At 41.3% G+C, this 23340-nt stretch overlaps 1 long non-coding RNA gene across 1 annotated transcript; it reads left to right on the top strand.

Annotated features, from left to right (window-relative positions):
• Positions 1-3582: 3582 nt before the first annotated feature.
• LOC129736755 (uncharacterized) lies at positions 3583-15436 on the top strand. Its single transcript, XR_008733774.1, has 4 exons — positions 3583-3731; positions 5478-5548; positions 14000-14075; positions 15351-15436. It is a non-coding gene; the product is annotated as an uncharacterized LOC129736755 (long non-coding RNA).
• The last annotated feature ends 7904 nt before the right edge of the window (positions 15437-23340 follow it).

A 23340-nucleotide genomic window follows, 5' to 3' on the forward strand; every position in this document is an offset into this window, starting at 1 on the left:
TTGATGCAGACAGCCTTACAGATTTGATTTATAAAAGAGATTTATTTTCTTCTTATTTTTTTTTTTTGACAGAAACTGAAGGCTTTTCTCCCTAACTTATTTAAGTATAGATTAAAAGTGATGTGCTGATTTGTTACTGACTTTGAGGATTTCTTTCTGTGCTGTTTGCCTCCAGCATTAAGGAGTCCACTGAACACACAGCTTGTGCATGATTCCTTCTTTTTTCAGTCTTAAGACTCATTCTAGTATCATGCATGCTGTATTCAACCAATAAAAAGGTAAACTGACAGACTGAGTTTGTGCCAGCATCTCACAATAGACTGTGCATTGGCAAAATATTTAATCAGGCTAAAATTGGATGCTGGGCCTTCCCACATGGCTTTATTTTGGCATTGCAAAATACACATTCTTTAAAGGTCAGAGTTTCCGATTTCCATATAGTAGCGCTGCTTTTCAGCTGAGAATTCAGTTCCTATTATTAGACTGTTATCTAAATTTTCACTACCAGGACTTCTGACCTTTTCTGTAATTTTTTAACCGCTGTAAATGAGCTGTCCTTACTGTGTGTTAGTTCCATACGCACACCCACATAGCCACTTCTGGTCATCCAGGTGTGGGTCAGGTGATGGAGGGGCAGCTAACGGCAGCGGTGCTGCGCAGAGATCTATCAGCCCACTCCACGTTTAGAAGAATCTAACGTCAAGTGTATGGTTCTTTACTGAATCCACAGGTTAGCCCTTCCACGTTATGAACAAGACATAACCCAAAGCAGATTAAATCATATTGTCTGGGGTTTGCTCTCTGCTTTTCTGGCTGTAACAGATACTCCTCAACTAGGCAGAAATTGATAAAAATCCAACTCGGTTTCTGACTTGTCTTACACAGGGATATGGCTAAAAGGCTTGATCTCACACAAATTGCAAGTCAGTCTTGTGTAAATAGCAGTACTAGGGCTCTGTAATGTGATCAAATAGCCACAAGCCATTGTGTCACTGAAAAAATTCTTAGAGTTAAAAGCATCTTTGTTATTTTCTACTAAGTGTTAAAGTCTTAGACATTTTTCAAAACATAAATGTATACACAAATGATGTAATTTAGGATTATTGTACACAGCCAGCTCTTGTGGTTTTCTCTTTAGCAGGGTAGGTGGTATTATTATTTTTTGTAGTTCATCTTCTAGCATATGATTTCATTAGTTTTTTTAGTCAGCAATCACATGCTCACTAAGTATCATATCAAGCAAAGGTATTTTGATAATGTTTTCCTTAATTTGGCTGTGTTTTCTGTTGCTAAAGCGTTCTTGAAATTCCTTTTCCTAGCATCACTCTGTGGTCTCATATAAATGCATTTGAACGGTACAGCTTCTGCGACATCGTGCTCTGACCCGTAGTCAGCATTGTCAAGCTGCCTGCTTGACACTGCACACAGCGTTGCTTTGGCATGGCGTGATTGGGATGTCGAGTCAAATGCTGATGTGAAACAAGATGGAAAGAATTTCCTTTCAGTTTACCAGCCCTACAGGGTAATGGCCATCTATTTAACCTGAACAACAGATGAAAAATCAAAAATCCAACCTGAAGAAGTGAGTGTTGCCCATGGACGAGCTCTATTTTAGTTTTCTAGGAGAAGGTTTTATTTTGCAATGTTACACTTCCCAAAGCAGTTATACCTTAGCACAACTGTGTCTTCTGTCACACGTAGACACTAAAAACCTCCTGTGTTGAGCCTGGATCCTCCAAGGCTTCTGAAAGCTGATTCCTCCCCAAACTGCAGAAATAAACCTGAATGCAGAAGCTCCCCCGTGACTTTTGCTGCAGCTGATTCCCAGTCTTAGGTAGCTAGAAAAGAAACTTCTTTTTTTTTTAGGAAAAAAAGTATATAAGTTTGCTCTAGGACCAGAGAGATGTTTGTCAGAAGGCTCTGTTGTAGTCTCCCTACCGAAGCAGGGCATGCTTTCTTTTCAAGGTACGAACTTTAGCATTTAGGAGATCACCAGCTCATTTTTTGTTTCATTTCAGAAGTCCTCATAAACCCCCTCTTGTTCTGACCCATTCCAATCTCCCAGTTTTCAGTCATTAATACCTTTCCTTTTCCACCTGCTTTCAGACACTTCTTGCTGGCATCACCCAGCGAGGCTGCACCTGGAGCTCATGCTTGAGCTTTGGCCCTGGTCTCCCCTGCAAACCCTCCCCATTTCGGGCATTGTGCGTCGTGTTGATTATTACCATCCTGGGGAAGTCATGGGCCCTTGAGAAGATCCCCATTTCAGCCATTTCTGGGAGGTAAAGAGGTGTTGTTGTCTTCTACCTTACATTAAGAAAAACTCAAGGAGAGTCCATTTGCTTCGAGAGGTTTGGCCAGGGAGGTTTACCAGGGGGACCTGGGGTGCAGCAAGGACCCATCTCCCGAGTACCCAGACAACACCATTGTGGGTGTATCAATTTACCTCATAATTTGTCACCTGCAGAGTACTCTTACAAGCAATACGCTTTAACAGGAGATGATGTTAGCATTTTCTTCTCTTTCTTTTTCTTCCCATCTTCCCTTAAAATTAGGGAATTGTTCCTGCCTGTCTTCCTGGGATTTCTGTGGATCTCTAAAGTAGTGAATTAGGTATAGATTGAAATTAGAGACAAAAATAAAATGCATTTATAGATCATATAATGTATACTCTAGAAAACAGAAAATAAATTACATTTAAGTAATTTTCCATTTCTCAGATGTACAAGACAGACCATAACCTTTCTAGGTATTAAGATGACCATTCTCAGTTCAAAACGACTAACACTGCAGTATTCTCACAAATGTTATGTGTTTTCTGATGAATGAATATGAGCAGAAAGGAAAATTAGAAATTTGACAGTCTAACACCAGCAGTGTTAATTTTCTGTTTTGTCATTTACTTGCAAGAAACTTAATATGTTTCTTCTATAGCTTTATCGCTCCTTCTATCAAAGCTCTATAGACTGTAATATTCTGCTCAGTGAACTGAAATATCTGTCAATATAAATGCATCTTCTCATTGGGAACTGTTATGGTATAGTGTTATGTACACTAGTATTACCTAAGGAAACATTTAAAGATTTGAAGAGTAGACATTTTCTAAAGAGAGTGGAAAACAAAACTTCTAAATTAAAAATACAATTTTTCTTGATTTAATTCAATAAGATATTACATTCTCTAACAAAAATCATATGCATGGGGGGAAGAAATAATCCTTTAAAGAGAAACAGAAAAGAAAATACTTTTTTGGTGTCTGGAGTCACCTGCTCTGAGCTGTCTTTGTAAAAATAAACCTTATATATTGGTAAAACGATGCATTAACTGCTGTACCCAGGTCAAAGGGGAAATGAGCTGGCCAACGTATGGCAAATGTATCACTTTCCCAGCCCTAACCCTCATCCCAAACACAGATCGGGAGGAGGCTGAGGGAGGAAAAGCAAGTCAGGTTAAATGAAAAACCACAAAGATTTGTCTTGCAATTTTTACCCCAAGGGCATGGTTTCTTGCTGGAGTGCTGGTGTCAGACACAGACACCTCCTCTGTGACATTTGGGACCACCCGTTTCTTGCAAGGTGAGACCCTAAACCAGCTGTATCTCCAGGACAGTCATCAGGCAAAGAGCAGCCAGTGCCGGGAGATCTCTGTGCAAGGCAAGCCATATGAGCTGCTGTGCTGTGGTCACCTTCCCCACAAAGAGGAGAAAACTTGAGGAAAAAGTTATGAATCATGTGAGTAGAAAATAGAGTGTGTTGGGAAGAAGTTTGGTGGGAGTCAGGGGACATTTATTTCAACAGAAATTGCGTTACTGCTTGTATTTTGATTCTGATGCCTGTGATAACATAGTACACACTATTTCCGTCCTCTTTTTATTCCAGTTCATACATTTCCCGGGTTTTTTTGTCATTGAGTTCTTTCATGAGTTTAACAACAGACAGTACCGCATGCACTGTAAATATCAGAACTTTACTGAGCAGATAGCTGTAATATCAGCAGCAGCTGAAATATCAGGCTGCTGATATAATGCAAATATGCTTATTACTGTTAGAATTTCAGCCAGGGAAAAGTCCAGACATTATCATTTTGAGAAATGGGAGTTTTTTTCCACCTTATTTACAGTGCACGGTTCACTGGTAAAGACTGTTAGGGCTGAAATTGCTAAAGAGCTCAACCTCAAATATGTTTGAAGATGTTCCCTGAATGAAGCAGAGCACACTCGTAATAATGGCAATAATAAGTTCACTGCAAGGCATCTTCTGGAAAACTTGTCAGTACTACAGAAATTATGTGCAGAAAATACTGGCACTCACATCTGATTTAATATCAGCTTTCTGTACTTTATGTCATATTTGCAAAAGGGACTGTAAATACAGGCACGTGTCTATCTGTCCAGCTGCCTTTTAGGAAGAACTCAGGGGAGAGCTGCTGGGGAAACCCCTGGGGGTTGGGGTTGGGGGGGGCACTGCCTTTGCATGAGCTGGGGGGGGGGGGGGGGGGTCCTGTGCCTGAGCTGGCTTTGGCACCTTGAGAAGGTCAAAGACTGGCATTTCCACTCTGAACTGCTGTCTGATGCTGATCTTGGTTACACCTATTGCCAAGCAATTTAATTGACTGCTGCCTCAGTTTCCCCGTTCTCTGTTAGACACAAAGAATTATACCTGCATGCTGCAACTGCTCAGCTCAGGGACGTATTTGGAACCAGCTAAAACCTCTGGGAAGTGTTTTGTTTGGGAAGCTCTGAAAATAATGTCTTGTCTGTATGTGGAGTGACAATTATTATAAATATATGATCTTTTTAAGGTAAACTTGAAAAAAAATACTATACCTTAATGCACTGGGAATTAATTTTATTTTATTATATATAATGTTGTAGATGCACTTGCCAGCATTACATTAACAGACCATTAAAGCACTTTAAGTGGGCATGACTAAATTCTCAGGTTGATGACCTGAAGTGTTTTCATTTTTAACATGGCTTAAACCACTAAAGTACGCTTGAAACACAGACATTTATTATTCCTTTGCTCTCACAGTAAGTTACTTAACTCAGCCATCTAATCATGGAAAGAGGCAGAAATAGCCGATTAGAAACCAAAGGCAGCTGAAATGAAGAGTTTTAGAAACAAGCTATAGGCTACAGAACCACAGGCAGATCCTAATGCAGACCAGCATCCTTTTACTGGTGGGCTGTGAGTACCTGGAAGGACGTTTACCTAATACCATACGTAGCTGGTGATTTAAATTCCTCATCTGCCATCAGCACAGTAAGTGGGATAAAACCTTTAGGCCTGCTGTTTGCACAGCATAAATGCTGTTGGCAGCTGGCACAGAAGCTGCTCTGCCACTTGCAGAGGATCTGGGCTGGAGGAACCTGCCAGAGTGGGAGATGGAGCATTTTGCAGTGATGCTGGTTTTGGAGATACCCAGCATGTAAGAGCAAAGCTGGACTAATACCTTACCATGTTCACTCTTTCCAGCTTCTCCAGGACCCTTGATAAATCCTTGCACTGAGGATTGACTCTAATATGTAGGGGACATGGAAGAGAAGGTAAGCAAGGCCAATGATTATTAGTATTTTTACACAGATCACCACAGTTATACCTAGTTCAGCCTGAGTTTATTTCCTTGATAGGAGTGGCCTTCAGAAAAAAAAAAAAAATAATGGGAAAATGCCAGGAAGATGAACAGTGGTTACATATGAAAAGCTATTTGAGTCATTGGTGCACAGGAGGAAGCAGCAGCAGTCCTTAGAAAAACCTGTTGGGTTTATGGTGGGTTTTTTATTTTGGACAGTGCTGTTGGTTATTGTCTTCTTCATTTGAAATAAAAGAATAATGTAATCCAACATGTAAGAAACGAAGCACTTGAGTCCCACTTGTTCATATGCAACCATAGGAAAAATGAACAGATGGAGTACATACGTCTCCAGGCATGTACTCCAGAGCTGTGCTGGACTCCAATGTGCTTTGTGTGGGACTGTCTAGGGATATAAAATTATGCCTACTCTTTCCTGACACTGAGATGTAAATGCTAAATCCACTGTCCCAGTACAGTACTTGCGCTAGTAATGGAGGAAATGGACTGGATCGTCCAAGGAATGAGATGATGTCCTTGGCCCAAAGCCTCCAGAATTGCCCCAGAGAGGAGTATGGCCCAGCAGCATTCATGAATCTGGCCCATGCATCAACACTATCGTGTATAAACTGCCTTGTATAAAGCGATGTGCTTGCAACAATTAGGTTTTACTATTATGCCTGTTTCTGTTGAGTGCATATTGTTGAGTTTAATCAGTGAAATGAATTTGTTAATGAACTTGTTAATAAGCTTGCCATAGTGGAATTTGGAGTTTTTTTCTGTTCCTTTTTTTTTACTATTGTTTCCATATTAAAAAAAAAAAAAAAGAAAAAAAAAAGAAAAGCTACCGCAGCTGTTTGGCAGCTTGTGTTTTTGCTTTAGGCAAATGATGAGAATAACTTCAGCTACAATTGCTTTGATGTAAAGAAAAGTTAATAGAAATTTTAGTAGCAATATAAGCTTAAGAGAGTTTGAGCTCATGACCTTTGCATTGTAATGAAGCCAGTTTAACTGCCAGGCTGGCAGTCCTTCATTCCCATACATGAGATATTCAGTTACTGAGACTGGGAGAACAGTTTTGGAAGAATTCAGAAAGGTTTGTTCTGACTAATTTGTACGCAGTTCTGTGTCTATTAGATACTTACAGCATTGGATAGCATGTGTCCTGAGCATTAGTCACAATATCAAGGTATATATACAAAGATACAGGTTTAATACATGTAATTAACTATGAAATATTTAGGAAACACAGACCTTATTTAGGGCATTCCCCTGTGTTTCGAAGTGATCCCTGTGGCTGGCAGTACAAGGGAGAGCTGAGCATCACAGAAGAATTTCAGTCCCCAGGATACTTTGGGCCAACATCATCCTTTGCTTCTCTTACCAAGCAGTAAGCCAACTCCACAGGCTGGTCTGTCCACAGTATGGCCACAAGTCCCAGCATTACTATTGTTCCCACCTGGATTTGTACAGTGCTTACCTTGCATACGTGTTGCAAACAGACAAAATTCCTGTAGGCTCCCATGTGCCTTCACAAGCCCTCCCCAGGCATGCTGCAGGTCGCTGAGCTGTCCCACTGAGCTCCCAACCGGTCTGCTGCTGGAGGACCAGCCCTTGCTCAGGTCTGTCCTGCCTGTGATCCAGTAGCATGTTCCTGGTGCCACCAGTAAATTCCAGAGCACAAAAGCCTTGCTCGAGGAGCACTGCTCAGTCTGCTGGTGTGGTTTTTCCTCCCCCCGTGACTTCCCCACCAAACAATAAGGCACAACAATGAAGTGGTGTGATGAGATTTCTCTGACTGCAGCCTGTGTCATGGTGACAGTGGCAGCAGGTTTTGGCCTTAACAACCTTATCAATTTTCTATCAAAGCACTGGAAATCAGGAAGATGACTGCAAAAACCTCCATGCTATTAGTGCAACATCCCCAGCACCTCACAGAAAGAGACAAGGCTGTCAAACATCTCTGCGTGTTAAAATGCTGCTATCAGGGTGCTGCACAGAACAACTTTCTTTCCCTCATTCTCAGTAAATATTATGAAACACCTTTTGCTTGGCAGAAACATGAAATTCACTCATGAGAGTGAGAATTGTTATAGGGTACGTGGTAAATAGAGTTTTATACTCTCTTTATGTTCCATGAGCGTACACAAAGATTTCATTAACGTTTCAACAATGAAAACTGTTTCGCACACAATAGTTAAAATGGATATGGGCTGGGTATAGCTCACTAAAGGTTGGATGTCTGGGAGAAAAGCTTCTATAAGGGAAGCGCAGGTGAGCGCCAGGAAGGGGTGCTGGGCAGGGCTGAGGCTGCTGTGGAACTGCTCTTGATGGGATTTTAACAAGGGACTGGGCACCCCTCTGCCAGCAATGACACAGACGGTGTTGAGTCCTGCTTTGGAGTCCCGGGTGGACTACAGGATCCAAGGAGATCAGTCCCTGCGTTACTCTCCCTGTCTATCACTAAACATTCTGTACCTGCAAATAGTGTTTAAGGGGCAATAGCACTTAGGTATGAACATGACATAGGCACGAGAGGAACAAATTATATGATTTAAAATTCATTTCTTCCTTTGAGATGAAAATTACCCATTTTGGCCAGACACTCATCCTTGCCCTGTGCACCTCTTAACCCAGTCAGGCACCTCGCCCTGTCCCTGCGCCCCAGGGATTGCTTGCTTCCTGATGAAACTTGCATTAACCCATAGGTTAGACATCCTGATGATCTGCTAGCTCAGGTTTGCTTATTTTTGGGAGGTTTCAGCTTCTCATCCCTTTCTAGAGCTATATTATAACAGACTTAGCATATGACACGAAATAGCCCTCACGTGAAGTGCTACAGCATTGCGTTGTGCCGCAGGACAGCCTGGCACAGGAGCACAGGCTGCTGCAGAAACCGTTCCTCTGTTCCTGGAGCAAGGGCAAGAGCACACTCATGCCAAACCTGCAAAGCCAGAGGTTGAAATTGTCTCCCACTGAGATCAGAGCAGTACAATAAACTGATTTTCATTTTGTTCCATGGGAAAAGTAACTTGCACTATACCTTACCCTTACGTATGTCGTTAAGTATTTCCTAGTTTATTGTCATTGTAAGTGCTAAATTTTACAAAAGGAAGACATACTCTTTAGGATGAATATGGGGGTTTTTTTTGGAACCTCACAAATCTATCAAAGAAAGTATTTTATAATAAATTCACAACTGCCTGTGCGAAATGGATGAACCGAGCAACTCCGTTCCCATTCATCCAGTGGATCAGTAATGGAGAATTTCCAGCCAACACAAGCTAGCAATTTCCTTTTATGTTCTGACCCATAGGCTAGGGTTGTGTTTGGTTGAATGTAGTGCCAAAGGTTATAGAAAACAGCTTTTGGGGCCAAAACAGCCATGACAATTTCAGACAAAGTGCCATGGTCAAAATATTTCCACCACTCCTGTTTCCAGGTCCGCACAGTCTCCAGAGCTAAGCTGGTTACTGGTCACCAGCGTGAGTATGTCTGGATTGAGGGCTGAAACGTAATAACAGAGATTGCTTTGGAAATGCAATGGGAGAGCCTGACAAACATTATGTTGTGTTTGTTCACCTTCAGCTGTCCCAAGAGGATTGCACAAACTGCTGTGGGCTTTTTCATATACACCAGACAGCTGCCCTTATTTATGACACCCTTTTTTTAACATTATGAGGCTTTAACCTCACACATCATAAAACTCAAATTAAAATGTGTCCCTTCGAGCTTTCACATGGTGTGTGCAAACGACGTAAAGTGAAGTGGGAGATGAACAATGACAACAAACTGCATCCTGCATCACAGTTAATGCTAACCCAGAGTTTAACCTGACAGGTTTTATCTCACACTTTACGTATAACGTTTTGAAGAGCATCCTTTAACATTCCTTTACACTAGATTAGTTTAGATTAGGATCTTCAGAAGCATTAAAAATGGTCAATGTCTATATAGTCCCTGACAGAACAGAAAAATGCTTCCCACTTCTGGTGGTACAATATAAGATAATTTACCTGCAATGAGAAAGCTGCTTTTGCATTTCAAAGCCCACAGCTCCACTTTTCTCTCTTTCTCCTGCTTTCACTGCTGAGAAAGGAGCACAGATGCAACAGTGCTGAAACTTCATTAGATTTGCGTTAATTTTTGTGTGAAGGAATAGGAGCTGTAGGTTTTAAGGTTGAAAAATAGTGTCTTCTGGGAGAATATCTTGCTCAGCATCTCATTTGTGTTACCAGCTTCACCACGAGCGGTGGGAATGTTGGAGGCGGCAGTATGGCAAAACACGTGTCCCTGAAGAGAGGCAGTTTCTATGCACACAAAACTTTAAAGGTGAAAAATTAATCCCACCAGCATTCCCACAGGCAGATACTAGGTTTCCCTCCTAGAGATGAAAAATGCTCAACTTCCTAACACTCCCTTGCACATGAGCACTGTGTCCTTCACTCTGCCTTTGCTCCACAACACGATGGTGGTTACCATGAGCTGATGAGGGTGAGGAAAATGGTGCCCCCATCATGTGCATTTTCCCAGCACGCTGGAAATCCCACCATGCAGCTGCAGTTCCTGGATGAGTAGATTTGAAGTGTGGTTTCTGCGGCAATACCACAGCCATCAGTGGCTGGCCTCAGTGGATGCTGATACCAGATGGCGGTGCTGGGACACAGATAGTCATCTCATTAAGTAGTATTCATGCATATTACACTGCTCGGTTACTTTAAGTGAACCTTTTTAGTTTATAAATACAGGAAAGATGGAGACGTTTATGAAAGAAATAAAGAACAGAGAGCTGGGGGACAAAAGACTTTTCACCTTGTAAGAGAAGGATGAATATTGAAGGAGAAGAGGAGATGGATTGGGAGCACATTTTTGAAGGTTGGGATGGTTTTCCCTTTCCTTTTGTTTCTCCCCCTTTTCATTTCAATGAGAATTGCACAGAATAATAATCTACTTGTTTTGTCTGTGTGATAATTGCATTGATAATTTAGTATGATTTAAATAATCAAATTCAGAGTGGTTTTTTAATGTCAGAGTCTGAGAAAGGGTTTTCTTTAATCTCCAAAGATGCATATTCATGATGTCATTATAGATATAGATAAAGAAATTACAGTACCATTGTCTGCTTCAAACAAGTCATCCATTGCCTGCTTTTTAAAAAAAGATGAAACAGTCAAAACACAAGATGATTGATTTGTACTTTCAAAATTCACCTCCTTTCACTTTGATGAGAGGACTTCTTTACCTATCAACAGATGTTCTTGTCATTTAACATCTGTCCAGCATAACCTGTACTCAGGTCTAAGTCCCATGTCAAGAAAATTCACGCCCTGATGATTTTCTGCCACCTCCAAATCATGTTTTGCTCTCGCTGCCACAGCAGAGCAGGTCCTCGGTGTGCTAACCGTGTCTTTTGTGCCATGCTGGTGGTGCTGTCCTGAATACTGAGCTCGGGACACAGCCGGGGGCTGCTTCTGCCTCCCAGGGCGTGAGCCATGGGACATCCCAGCAACCACGTCCATACCTTGGTTCTTCCTCCATTTGTCTGCTGGGCTTCAGCTGGCAAATGCAGGACCCCCATTTTGTGTGCCACTATTCATTTTCTAAGCATAGTATATCCCTTTTTTCTAGATAATTGTATGTCTGGTTGGAGGTACAGATGTTGTTAAATGAGGAAAAATAATGGTTGTAAAATAAAGAATGTGAGAACAACCCTGCTGAAGTTTGTGGGAATTTTGGTCAGGGTATGTTTACATGAGTAGGTCACAAGAGACCTCATTGCAGTGCACAAGATAATGAACCCATGATAAGAAGCAACTCAGATTTTAGTAACAGTCTCTTTTTGTATTGGATTTGAACATTTTCTGGATCAAGATTTAACTAATTTGTTGTACAAGATAATGAAAATACCTCAAGAAGCATCTTTATGGAATAATATTTGTCTTTGAAGGGGAAAAAAACCCCTATTCCAGAAATATTAATATTAACATACCACGGGTCAAAGTGCTGTGATTTTGTTAAGCTTAAAATTGAATCTGTTATATATTACCATGCATTGATAATAAAATGCATTTTTTAAGAGAGATAGCTACAGGATAACAACTGACATACATACATCAGTGAGACAGAATTTAATAGCGGTGAAGACTGATTTATCTTTGCTTTCTGACACTGCTGTGGTATTGCCATTTTGAAATCCACACCACAGGGTAGAAAAAATGTCAAGATGTGTGGGAAAATATTTTTTTTTTGTGAATTGCCTGATATTTACATATGAAAATATTATACTGAAATCACTTGAACGAGCCACAGACTAAGGTGTCGTGTTTAAGAGACAGAAGAATCCAGCTGAGAAAATCAGATGTAAGAGATGGGTGAATCATTTAATGCAGATTCCTTAGTTACCTATTTTTGGTTCTTTTGTTCACAAATTGTCTGGAAATAGCTCGTGAATTTTCTCAATTATATGTGCCTTAGTCACTAGGCCAATTTTGTAGATAGCTTGTTATATGTGCTGTGAGAATTGTTTGCTGTCTTGTGGACCTGGCATGCCATTTGGTGGTTATTTTTCTTTCCATCCATTGGAAGGATGAAAAATTTTCTGCATGCTTTCTGCATGATCAGTTTTACATAAACTTTCAAAATGTACTTACCATTGTTTTTATTTAAGGTTTGCATATACCAATGCTCATAGGAATTGGATTAGAATTCAAATAAAATAAGCAGAATTAAAACATGTTTTCACAAGAATGGAAAATGTATGCCTTGATAGAAACCTGTGCAGTATAACTGAAATAACAGCAGGAAGGGGGTGGATAAATTATTTATTCTCCATGTACATACCAATATTTTTTTATATGTATTATTGAGCTGAGCACGGAAGAGCTGTTTCTAGTTTCTTGCCTTCGTACATAATTCCTTTTTAAACTGGAACCAGGGTTTTTCCAGTTTGGTTAGTTTGTAACAGCAGGGACTGCTGAAATATGGGCAATCTCAATACAACTTTTCTTCCTTTCTATGTTTTCCTTTCTTTCTATCCCGCCCGCCCCCCCCCCCCCCCCCCCCCGCCCCCTTCCCCCTTCTTCCTTTCTTTCTTTCTGGCAGAGCCCCAGTAGAAAAGGAGAACACAAAATTTATTGCATAGAGCAAAGCCTCACTTGAACCTCTGGCCAAGCAGTTGATTGTCATTGTACAAAATTTGTAGTTAAACTGATGTTTAATCCCTGGACAATTTAGTCTGTCTGCTGTGAAGTCTGAGCTAATGTAGAGTAATTCCTAAGTGGCCAATTCAGGGAGGGTTGTTTTTTTAAAAAAACTTTTTTTAATTATTATTATTCTTTATGAATAAATGTTTCTAAAAAAATAATGATGGTTGAAATTAAAAGAATTAGATTTTTTCTTCCATTTTATCTGAGGCAATTAGTTACTTCATTACCAAACACAGCTTTTACCAGTGGCTGTGATGAGGTGCAGTGTTTCCATTTTTTCAGACTCAGCCATCAAAGGCTTTCAGTTCATGCTTTTAAAGGGGAAAAGATTTCTCCAGTAAGTAAATAATTTGCAGTGTTCAGATCAAATTATTGTGTGTAGTTAAAAGTATTGAGGGCATATTGAAATAAATAAAAGAATAAAAAAAGGAAAATGTTGAAAAGGCAGTTATTCAAGCTATGGCATCCGCTAATATGACTAAACCAGTTTTTTATAAAACGCACCCCCGTTTACTATAACATGCCTTTCAAGTAATGCTTCGTATTGGTTCATTTTGACCACTGGCTCTGCCCCATGGCTATCTGCCTGGTGCAAGAGAAGCACGGGAGTAAATTAGAATTAATACATTAATTTTTAGCATATTAGCTATGTCCAAGAGCATTGAGGGCTACAGCTGAGAGCACTGGGTGCACGAGAGAGGCAAATCTGGACGGGGGGAGAAATCTGCATTTAATCCATGCTTTGCAACACAATGAATAGCAGAAACCCAGCCCGAGGATCGCAGGAGTGAGAAACCCATGGGAGGAGAAAAAAGGCCTTGGGAAGATGCCCCCCAGCCCTCAGAGCCCTCTGAGGCACCACACACCATCTTGTGAACTGCAGAAGAGCTTGTCCATGGGCTGGGATGTTTTCCTCTTTGGATTTTAAATACAAAGTTTAGCAGATAAACATCTGACTGTCCTAAAGAGATACTGACTGTCCTGGGTGTAACACTGACTTCCTACTCGGTAAAATGCCTGAATGCTACAAAAGGCTCAGAATAACAGCAATAATAACGCACAAGCAATCTGCAACTTATACATTGACATTTAATGATTGGACTTGATCTCAAAGGTCTTTTCCAACCTAAATGATTCTATGATTCTATGATTTAGTCTTAGAATTAAGCTGTTACTATTTCTTGCTTATCCCTCCCAGGTTAACTTTTTTCTACTTCCAGGAACATTTCCAGAGAAGGAAAAAGGCATCTGCTTTTTCGGAACCCTCCACACAAGTACCAGTCCGTGAGTGTTCAGGTCAGTGTGATGATCCCAATATTTACTGCTCACACCCTGCCTCCAGACAACCTTTTCTGCACACAACAGTTTGGTGTTTGATTGCCCCTAAAGGTCCTGCCTTGCTTGGACAACGTCCCCCAGCACTTTATTGAGATCTATCAACCCATTTTTGCTTGCCATTTTATCACAAAGCCTTTTAAATTTCATTTTATGTGTTAAAAATGCAAACTGCTGCCTGGATCATTGAGTACCCCCCTTGCTGTAGTACCAGCCATGTTTCACTGCTGGCCAGGCAACTGTTGCCTTGCGATTTCCTGAGCAGTGTAGCTCCACTGGGAGAAACTCATAATTCATCATTTTTTACATGTAAAAGTCAACAGCCCTCTTATCACAGGGAGGAAAGGAGAGCGCAGTGGGGACTTGGCAACCAGCTTGGCTAATGCATGGAAAGGCAGGGAAAACTCCAAGAAGACATGTCCTAGGAAAGGGAAAAATGACTTTTTAAAAGAAGGAAACATCAGCATTAGTTTTGCCTGTGTATTTTATACCCAGTTCTCATAATTTTCAATTATGCAAGAAGTAGTGCTTTATGTCTGAAAAGACAAATATTCAATGAAAGTAGTGAATATTTTTACTGCATTTTTAGATTTATAGCATTGGCAAGAATAAGATGCGAGTAACCAGCTCTAGTTTTATGAAACTTCGAGGTGGCTCACTCAGTTCCAACCTATTGTGCCTTTGCCCCTGATATCCCAAAGCCAAAGGAGCAGCACTGTCTCGTCCACTTCATGCCACTCACCTGTTTCCCTCCACACCAACTTGTGTGGTGCTGACATGTGTCGACAGAAGCTCTGCTTGTCATGTATTGCTCCATGCATGAATGACTTCTCCATGAAGCTCTGCATCCCTGGGGATAATATTTCTAGGATTAACTAAAAGTCATCACAACCCCAGTGGAAGAGATGAGTTACATTGATTGTTGATATTAACTAGCAAGGAGATTGAAGAGCTTGACCTTGTGAAGAAGAGAGTGAAAATCTAGGAGACCAAACTGGAACACACATTATTTGAGAAGCCACCAGCCCCTTCCAGTGGAGAAAGAGAAACTGCAGAAAGTTTAAATATGGAGAGGCCATCAGACCTTGTATGGGAAGTAAAGCTGAAAACTTTCTTTTAAGTAGATTTCCTTACCTAAAGAACAAAATAAATAAAACCAAGAGCATGCTGAAATAATTATATATATATATATATATAAAAATTGGGATTTTTATAGAAATGTTACTTTTTTTGCAGGCTAAGATCTAATTATTGCTTGGGATACAGCATTAAGGGGACATTCCCAGCACGCTAACATGCAGCAGAGATGGTGATACAAGCTGGTAGGTTTTATTCGGAAAAAGATGTATTTTGAAGTTGTGTTCTAAGGCACAAATCTAAGTCTTTTGTGACCAGCCCCCACAGAAGGGTGCTCTGCTACCTCTGTGCCAGGGCAGTGTGGCTGGGGGGTGAAGGGTCTTTGGGGACCATTTCCCAGAGCACTCCCGCTCCTCAGCCTTGCCTGGGATGTCTTCAGTAAAGACTGAACATGGGCCAGTTATGTGCTAACAGGCTGTTAAGGTGGTTGGCAGATTTTCAGGGGTGATTGTGGGCACATCTGAGATGTGAAATTGCAAGTGAAAACTGCCCAAATCCACTTGTTCCACTACAGACTTAAACAAAAGAAAAGTTGGATTGAACCTTGTCACTTTAAGGGAAAAACAATTTGCTTCCAGAAATTTCTCTCCTTATCATAGCCGCTCAGCCTTATCCTCTAGCCAAGTTCAGTGAAACTCAAACAAGCTCAGCTTCATCCTTTGCTCAAAAACGCTCAGTGAAATGGGAGATTGTAAAGAAGAAGCTTTACGGTGCCAGCAACTGGAGTGAAAGGTTGATGTGCTAAATCTTTCAGCAATACCATAGATTGCTATTCCCCCCCAAATCCCCCTCCCTGTTGTCTTGTCAAAGTAAATATTAGTTACATTTAATTATGGATTCAGGACTGACTGCTTTCATACAAGGAATTAACATCGAGTTGAGATCTTTTTTCTGGTGTGGCACTGTGTTATGAAGCCCCAAAGGCAGGCGGCACAGTTGAGGGCACCATGTGAGGGTGTCATTTCTCATCAGTTATATTTGCATCACCAAACCCTTGTTTACCTGCGCTTCTCTGGTGATTGATTGTGGTGGTGGCTGTAGGTGAAGGAAATGGCTAGAGCTGATGCTGTCCATCATCAGATACTAAACTGCACTGCCTGGAAATATTGTGAGTCAGGACTTCAGTTTCTTAAGTACCAAAATTAATGATTCTTTTTCTTGGCTGATGAGAGCTCTGAGTCTAATTAGTTTCCTGTCACACCAAACAGCACTGGCAGAAGAGGAAATAGTGGGGGAAAGAAAGTGAATCTCAGGGAAAAGATGCATTAATTAAAAGGTCAATTTGCTCTGGCCGTGTTTCTCTCTTCTCTTCGGATTTCCTGTTTACTTCATTTATAGCAAGTAAAGTCCAAATCCGCCATTGTATTAACTTAGAATAGAAAACTGTGTAAAATCAGATTGCTACAAGAAAATACCTTTTCCTAAGGTAATACTGGGACAGCACACATCTTTAACCTATCATAATCGCAAACTGAAGAGCCAGGAGCAGTGCATTAGGCAACCAATTACCTGAAACAGTCTTCAGAGTGATGTTGTCCTGGTAGTGCTGCAAGACTCTTCTATTTTTAAGACGGCAAGTATGCCGGGCACATATGAGAAATTAAAACATGTTGGACTTGGTTAGCCATTGAAGCTTTAGTGTTCTTGCTCCAGCCCTCTTCCCTGGGTGGGCGACATGGGGTCTACCAGGCACTGTGTCTTTCCAAAAGCAGCTGGCCATCACCTTAGTCAGGGCATTAGTCCTCATGGTGTGCCCAACATTAAGCTGCACCACTGCTTTTCATGGGAGCCATGCAATGAGGACTGACACGTAGGTTTCAGCTCTATTTCATGACATCTGCCATCCCCAGTAACTCAGAGAGAAATATTTGGGTGGTTAACACAGCTAATGCCTGTGGTTCACCCAGTGTGCGCATTTTGAATGGGGGAAAGGGAAAAAGATTAATATTTTAGACAGTTGAAGACAGGTATTTGGAGAGAAAAGTAGTTGCCTGGCTGACACTTGAGTTAGCTGCCCATGCATTTGTGCAAAGTGAAAAACTCAAACAGTAGGTAAATTTCTCATTTTGAGACATTTGCTATTCCCTAGCAGAGCACCTTGCCCCATATACCCTGGAAGGCTTAAAATACGATACATCTTCTCGATGTATTTCAGGAGAAAGTCTCTCCCTGGGAATATTAGTGACTTTACAGCTGGAGAAAATAAATTCTGCTTTACCTAAGTAATGCAGCTTCGAGTGCGAATCTAATTTTAGATCCCCTCTGTCACCTCTAAATCTTTGCTCCATGTCTTTCCCAACTTGATAGAAGGGCATATTTAATTATCAAGAGTCACATTTGTATGGACAGATCTTTCATCAACAAAGAATATGTCTTTTGGTTTTGTAATTGTTGAAATCCCATTATTTCTCATCTTTGAGTAACTGAACATATAAACTACATCTGCAGTATGCATTTGAAGCTGGTGATCTAAAGCAGGCACAAGAAGGTAGCAGGTTATGTGTGCAGAGATAGATATTCCCTCCAACTTTTATTTCTATCTCCTAAAATATTAGGCAAAACTTTATCCCCATCAGGCCTGTGAGTTAGGAATCTTCATTAATATTTGTGCGTTTCTCCCTGGGAATCCGTTGGATCTGCTCCTCTCTGTCTGTCCCAAAGTTCTTGCTGGGATGTGCTTCTCAGTGACACAGTGCAAGGCTTCTGCTGTGTCTTCCAGGGGACACCCTACTTCTCACATTTTAGGTGGCTCAAAGCACAGATCCTGTTGTGCTCAAGCTCTCATCCTCCATGAGGAACTTGCCATAAACATGGGGCGAAGCGTTCCTTGTTAGGGCAGCTAGTGCCTAGCCTGTACTCCAACGCTGTAAAATTGCACCACTCATGAGCACACAATGAGCAGTTTTCTGTGGGTTTCTCCTCTGAAAAAAAGTCTGAATCAGTCTGTGCAAGAAAAATGAGATGTGAGGGAGAATTTGTTCTTTGTTGCATTTCTTCAGTGATAAGGCTTCAGATGTGAACTGCTCCCATTTTTTTTCCCTCATTTCTGATTTGTAATAGAGAAAATGCTTTGGAAATCCACTTGTTGTTTTCAAGTGCCAATAATGAGACACTTCCCAAAGACCACAGCACAGCTTTTGCAGCAGCAGCTTACTCCTGCTTAATCTAGTGACACGCTGTGTAGAGAAATACCAAATAAATAAGATCTAAAGCACTCGCTATAGCTACCTAGATGGGCAAAAGCCTGCCACAAAACATTGCTGGTAAGGAATTACATAGTCAAAGGCAAGAGGCATGGTACTTTGATGCTCGCTGAGGCAGAGAGCAGAGGGAGGAGCAGACGGATGCCTGCCGGCACAGCAGGAGCTTGGCAGATAGTGCCAAGATGTGAACTGGGGTCAGTTACCCAATATATCTTTAATTATCAGGGGTAAAGAGAGAGGTGTCTGGGTGTACCCATGGTGAGATATTTCAGTTAAGTTGAGTGGGAAGACTGAGGGAAACTTCCAAAGGGTTTAATAAAAGTAGGAGGGAGGACAGCAGTACGGCAGATTAAATGCTGCGCTGACAAATGCAAATGTACCTTAATTCATATTAGACATTTCTAAAGTGCAAGTTTGTTTTGATAATTACTCAGATAACATTATGAAGGTCAATTAAAAAAACCAAAACCACCATAACGTCACAGCTTGGATGGCACCTCTGGCCATTGAGTCCAAAGTCCTGCTCACTGCAGGGCCAACGTTCGGTCATGCTGCTCAGCTCCTTGTTCAATCAAGTTTTGATTATCCTGAAAACATTGCGTGCCAAGAATTTCTGCCTGAGATTCATTACTGCTCCATTAAAAAGCTGGTCTTTAGTCTGCAAATTTATTTTGTTCTGACTGGTACATGAAAAGTCATAAACCAATTCATGAGCTGAAAAATGCTCATCTTCCTGCCACAGCGATTTGACAGATGCCAACTTTAATTCTGGCTTTCCTAAAGCCTCTGTGCGGTTTTGTGGAGGAAGGCGAGCTGCGATACGGCTTCAGTGGCTCTTCTGAGGAACAAACCTTCATCACTAATAGAAGAGGATGTCTGATATACTCCTTGAATTACAATATTGCAGACAAGTATTTAAAAGGCTTTTGTGTTATCAGTGCACATACTTAAGTAGTAGCTGCTCAGAGAGAGGGAGAGAAGGTGTGGGTGTACACGGAGTGTTTAAGGGCACATCCTTTCATCACACTCACAGCGTGGGGCTGTGCCTGTCGTGCAAAGCAATCCCTCACCTTTCCATCCCCTCAGATTCGAGGAGCAGCAAGGTGTTTGCTGATGATTGTAGGGGAAATAATCAGAAGATGAAGAAGTTTCTGCCATCTGCTCCTCAGGACAACTCAAAGTCTGCATTTGGGTTATCTCCCTGTAGTGGTTCTGGCTTTCCTCCCAATGACAGTGGCCTCGTTAGGACTCTGACTTCTCAGCAATGCATGCTCTGCTCTGCTATCTTACACAGTGTCACAACCAGTTTAATACCTTGTTCAACATCTAATTGAGCACCACGTGCTTCAGGAGGAGCAAAAAGCAAAAGAAGGATTTGGATGTGATATCACCTACTCTCCATTATGATCTCTTTCTAATTTCTCTTAACTAGTGAATGATTTATGTTCAGTTTATACCTTCTGCAAGGGCTTGGGCTGCTGTGGCATTGAACCATCTATTAGCCTTTGATATGGACCAGTCTCTCTCCAAATTCTGCTCTACCCTCAGCCTCTGCCATGCTCACTTCCTTCTCTCTGAAAACATTTAGAGTCTTCCAGCTGCAGGATTGAAACCTCCTTTCACCCAGCTGCAGGATTGAAACCCCCCAAACCCTGCCCCAGGCCCTAGGGCACCCCCAGCCACCATGACATGCTGCTGTCTCTGAGTCCTCAGGGTCTTCATTCTTTGTTGCTTTTCATGATACTTTTCAACCCTTCCAGACAGTCTGATCTCTTTTCCTCCTTAAACAGCCTGTGCCCAGCACTCACTCTAATTTCACCCCTGTCCATCCCAGGGCTTTGCCCTCAGGTCATTAAGATTTTATTCTGTTTCTGCTATTTCAGTCCTTTCCAGTCTCTCTGTGCACAAATTTTAAGAAAGTTCAGGCAGGGTCATCACCTTTGAGCACTGTATGGTAATGCTGACAACCTGCCTGGCACCAACACCGAGGTCTGTGCAGTCTGCAGCACATCCTGTCACACCTGAATTCCTCTTCTGCATATCTTTGCTTCATTTCCATCATTGCACTAAATAAAATATGAAATTATAAGCAAAGAAAAGAGAAAAAAATAAACTTCAGGAGTCCAGTTGAAGGAAGATGAAGCAGAGCTTCAGAAGCCACCTAGTGAGTTGAAAAATCTTATGGGTGCAGCTTGAGCATTTTGATGGGGACTGCACTAGTTGGACTTGATGATTGTAAAGGTCTTTTACAACCTAAATGATGTTATGATTCTATGCTATGATCTGTCCAGGGGCTGATGTGGCATCCTGACCTCTGGTTTCTGTTCTCATGGGATGAAAATCCGTAGACTCACTTAAGAAGTCTTGATCTGGAGCAAAGTTCGGTTAATCAATACTTGTGACTATCAGACTGCCCATACCCAGCACAATGCAAAGGGATTATTTTTGCTTACTCCATCACCTCCTGTAAGAAATCTCAATATAGAGCTGAAGGAGCTCTCTTTCACTTTGATCTGAGCAAAGCAAGGTTCTGTGCTATTTGGATATATTTTTCTCGTCATTGTTGCTGTAAAAAAAAAGGATAAAAAATGGGGGAAACCACCACACCTCATACTTTAATTTTCTGTAGTTGCTCATTGCATGTACTTGAATTGTCTTTATTACCATCAGCAATGCAAGGCTAATATTTAGACTTCTAGCAATGCATACAAGAGACGAAGCAATAAATGCATTTTTGTGACTCATAAATAAGCCTTTTCTGTAGTCAGTGCAGCAAAGACATCAGCTCTCTTATCGGTAACATACACATTGTGGACTGTTAATAACATTGCCAATCATCAATAAGAGTGCTATAGCATAGTGTCTTGAAAAATAAGCTGAAAAAAATTAAACAAATTAAATTACTTTCAGTCCACAGTTAATGTTGCAGGGTGCATGAGCATTCTCCTTTGTTTATGTCACATCCTATCTTAGGGAATAAATATGGGTTTTTTAAAGGTACTTCAGCACTTGGTTTGTGTTATTTTAGTTGGAAAAAGGATACTAAATTCCTTAAAAGATTAAGCCTACCTTCTTATTTATTACTGTCAAACCTGATTCAGTAACCTGTGAAAAGATTATAGAATTCTTACGATACATTTCAGATTGTTTTGAGGAGAGTCTTCCGTCTGCAGGGCAGACCTACTTTTTGCTGCATTTCACTGTAGATTTTACTGCAGTGTGGGGAACGCTTTGCAGCATGCAACCATGAGTCAAGTATTTCACACTAATCTTTCAAAAAATTTCACTCTAAAGAGCCCGAATTACTGCCAGGTTGTTTTGCTAGATGGCTGGCTGTAAATGCTCAGGCAGCAGAGCATGGCCCTGGACCCAGAGCCAGCTCCCACCTGGGTTCTGAGTTTATGGTGTACAGCAAGGAGAGGCACAGAAATCTCATGGACTTATGGGTTATCTCCTCAAATTAATAAATGTGTTTATGGCCATTGTGTCAGCCCATGGGAGGAGTGCACACAGTTACTACACCACCTACTGCATAATTCATGAACCAACACCAGATGGGCAGCTGTGCCAGCGAGGTGGGGATGAGCAGTGCTTTGGCTTGTAGAGGGTCTCTGCTCCACATCCCAGACCAGCTGATGGAACCACATTCCCTGCCAGTCACTCAAGCTGCATGTTCCCTTCTACCCACAAACCTTCTGAGACCTGTGTTGAAGAAGGAGAAGCATGGCATACCATGCAATTGAGTACCGTGACATAAAAGAAAGGTCAGCTAAGAGAGACACCATACAAACCAGTTGGAAGGAGGTGTCTAGGATGATGCCTTCCAGGACACCCACTAACAGACAGGTTGCACTGGAGATGGAAAAGTTTCTTTTGGGGTAGTGACAGGTAATATCTGCACTAAATTGAGCTATGGTGAGATTACAAAGAAATGCCCTTCTAGGTCTTTGCTCCAGAGAAGAAGAGCCAGAATCTTCTAAGGGTTATGGTCCTGCTCCACACCATTTCCAACTTTACTTCTCCTATTACAAAATACTTGTGTAACACTAGAAAAATAAAAAAGGACACCCAAATGGGTTACTCCTTTGTTGTTCCAACTAACCATGCCTGGCATGTTACCTGAGAAATATGTTGGTTAAGTCTACTAATAATTGTGATAAAAGATTTTAGCTGCATATTTTGAAGCTGGGATTTATCTCTGTTCATCAGACAGCGGTGACTTTTTGGGTGGGAAATTCCTGTGGAGAACCAGCCATGTCTCTGAAAAGCTGCTGGATGAAGGAGTGGCTTTCCCCACCCTGGCTGAGCAGAAGCGTGCTGGGCAGCCGTGGGTGGTGGGGAATGAGGGAGCTCTTGGCTACCTGATGTCACTAAATAACCTCACTGGGTTTTTTCTTTTTAAAGAAAAGAGGCTGTGAGCTGCTTTAAGCGACACTAATGCTCAAAGAAGTGGTTTCTGGGTGCAGCGTTTGCTCCTGCCCCCTTTGAAATCTACGGACTGTGTTTTGATCCAGAATAAAAGTTTGTCAGGGACGAGGATTATCACAGACATCAAATGCAGAGTTGCAGTTGTGTTTGATAAACTCTGTGAGGATGGGACAACCTGTGCCCTGCCCTACCAGTGTAATTGTCTTCTAAATGTCACATTTAAACTGAAATATGCCTTTCTTGCTCATTGTGCCAAATGCTTTCATACTAGTGAGATGTCTAAAAGGGAAAATGTGAGTTTGCACTATATTTAAAAATCTCTAAGCTATGCATTTTATTAATTTTGCCTTTTCTCTCCTTTTACTATACCACAAAGAAAAGGAGACGTGCTATACAGCTTCTGTATTTTAATGACCTATGAAAACTTCAGTTAGTATGCTAATAAGACTTGACAGTTT

The sequence above is a fragment of the Falco cherrug genome, chromosome 9, assembly GCF_023634085.1.
Source record: "Falco cherrug isolate bFalChe1 chromosome 9, bFalChe1.pri, whole genome shotgun sequence".
NCBI classification, from domain to species: Eukaryota; Metazoa; Chordata; class Aves; order Falconiformes; family Falconidae; genus Falco; species Falco cherrug.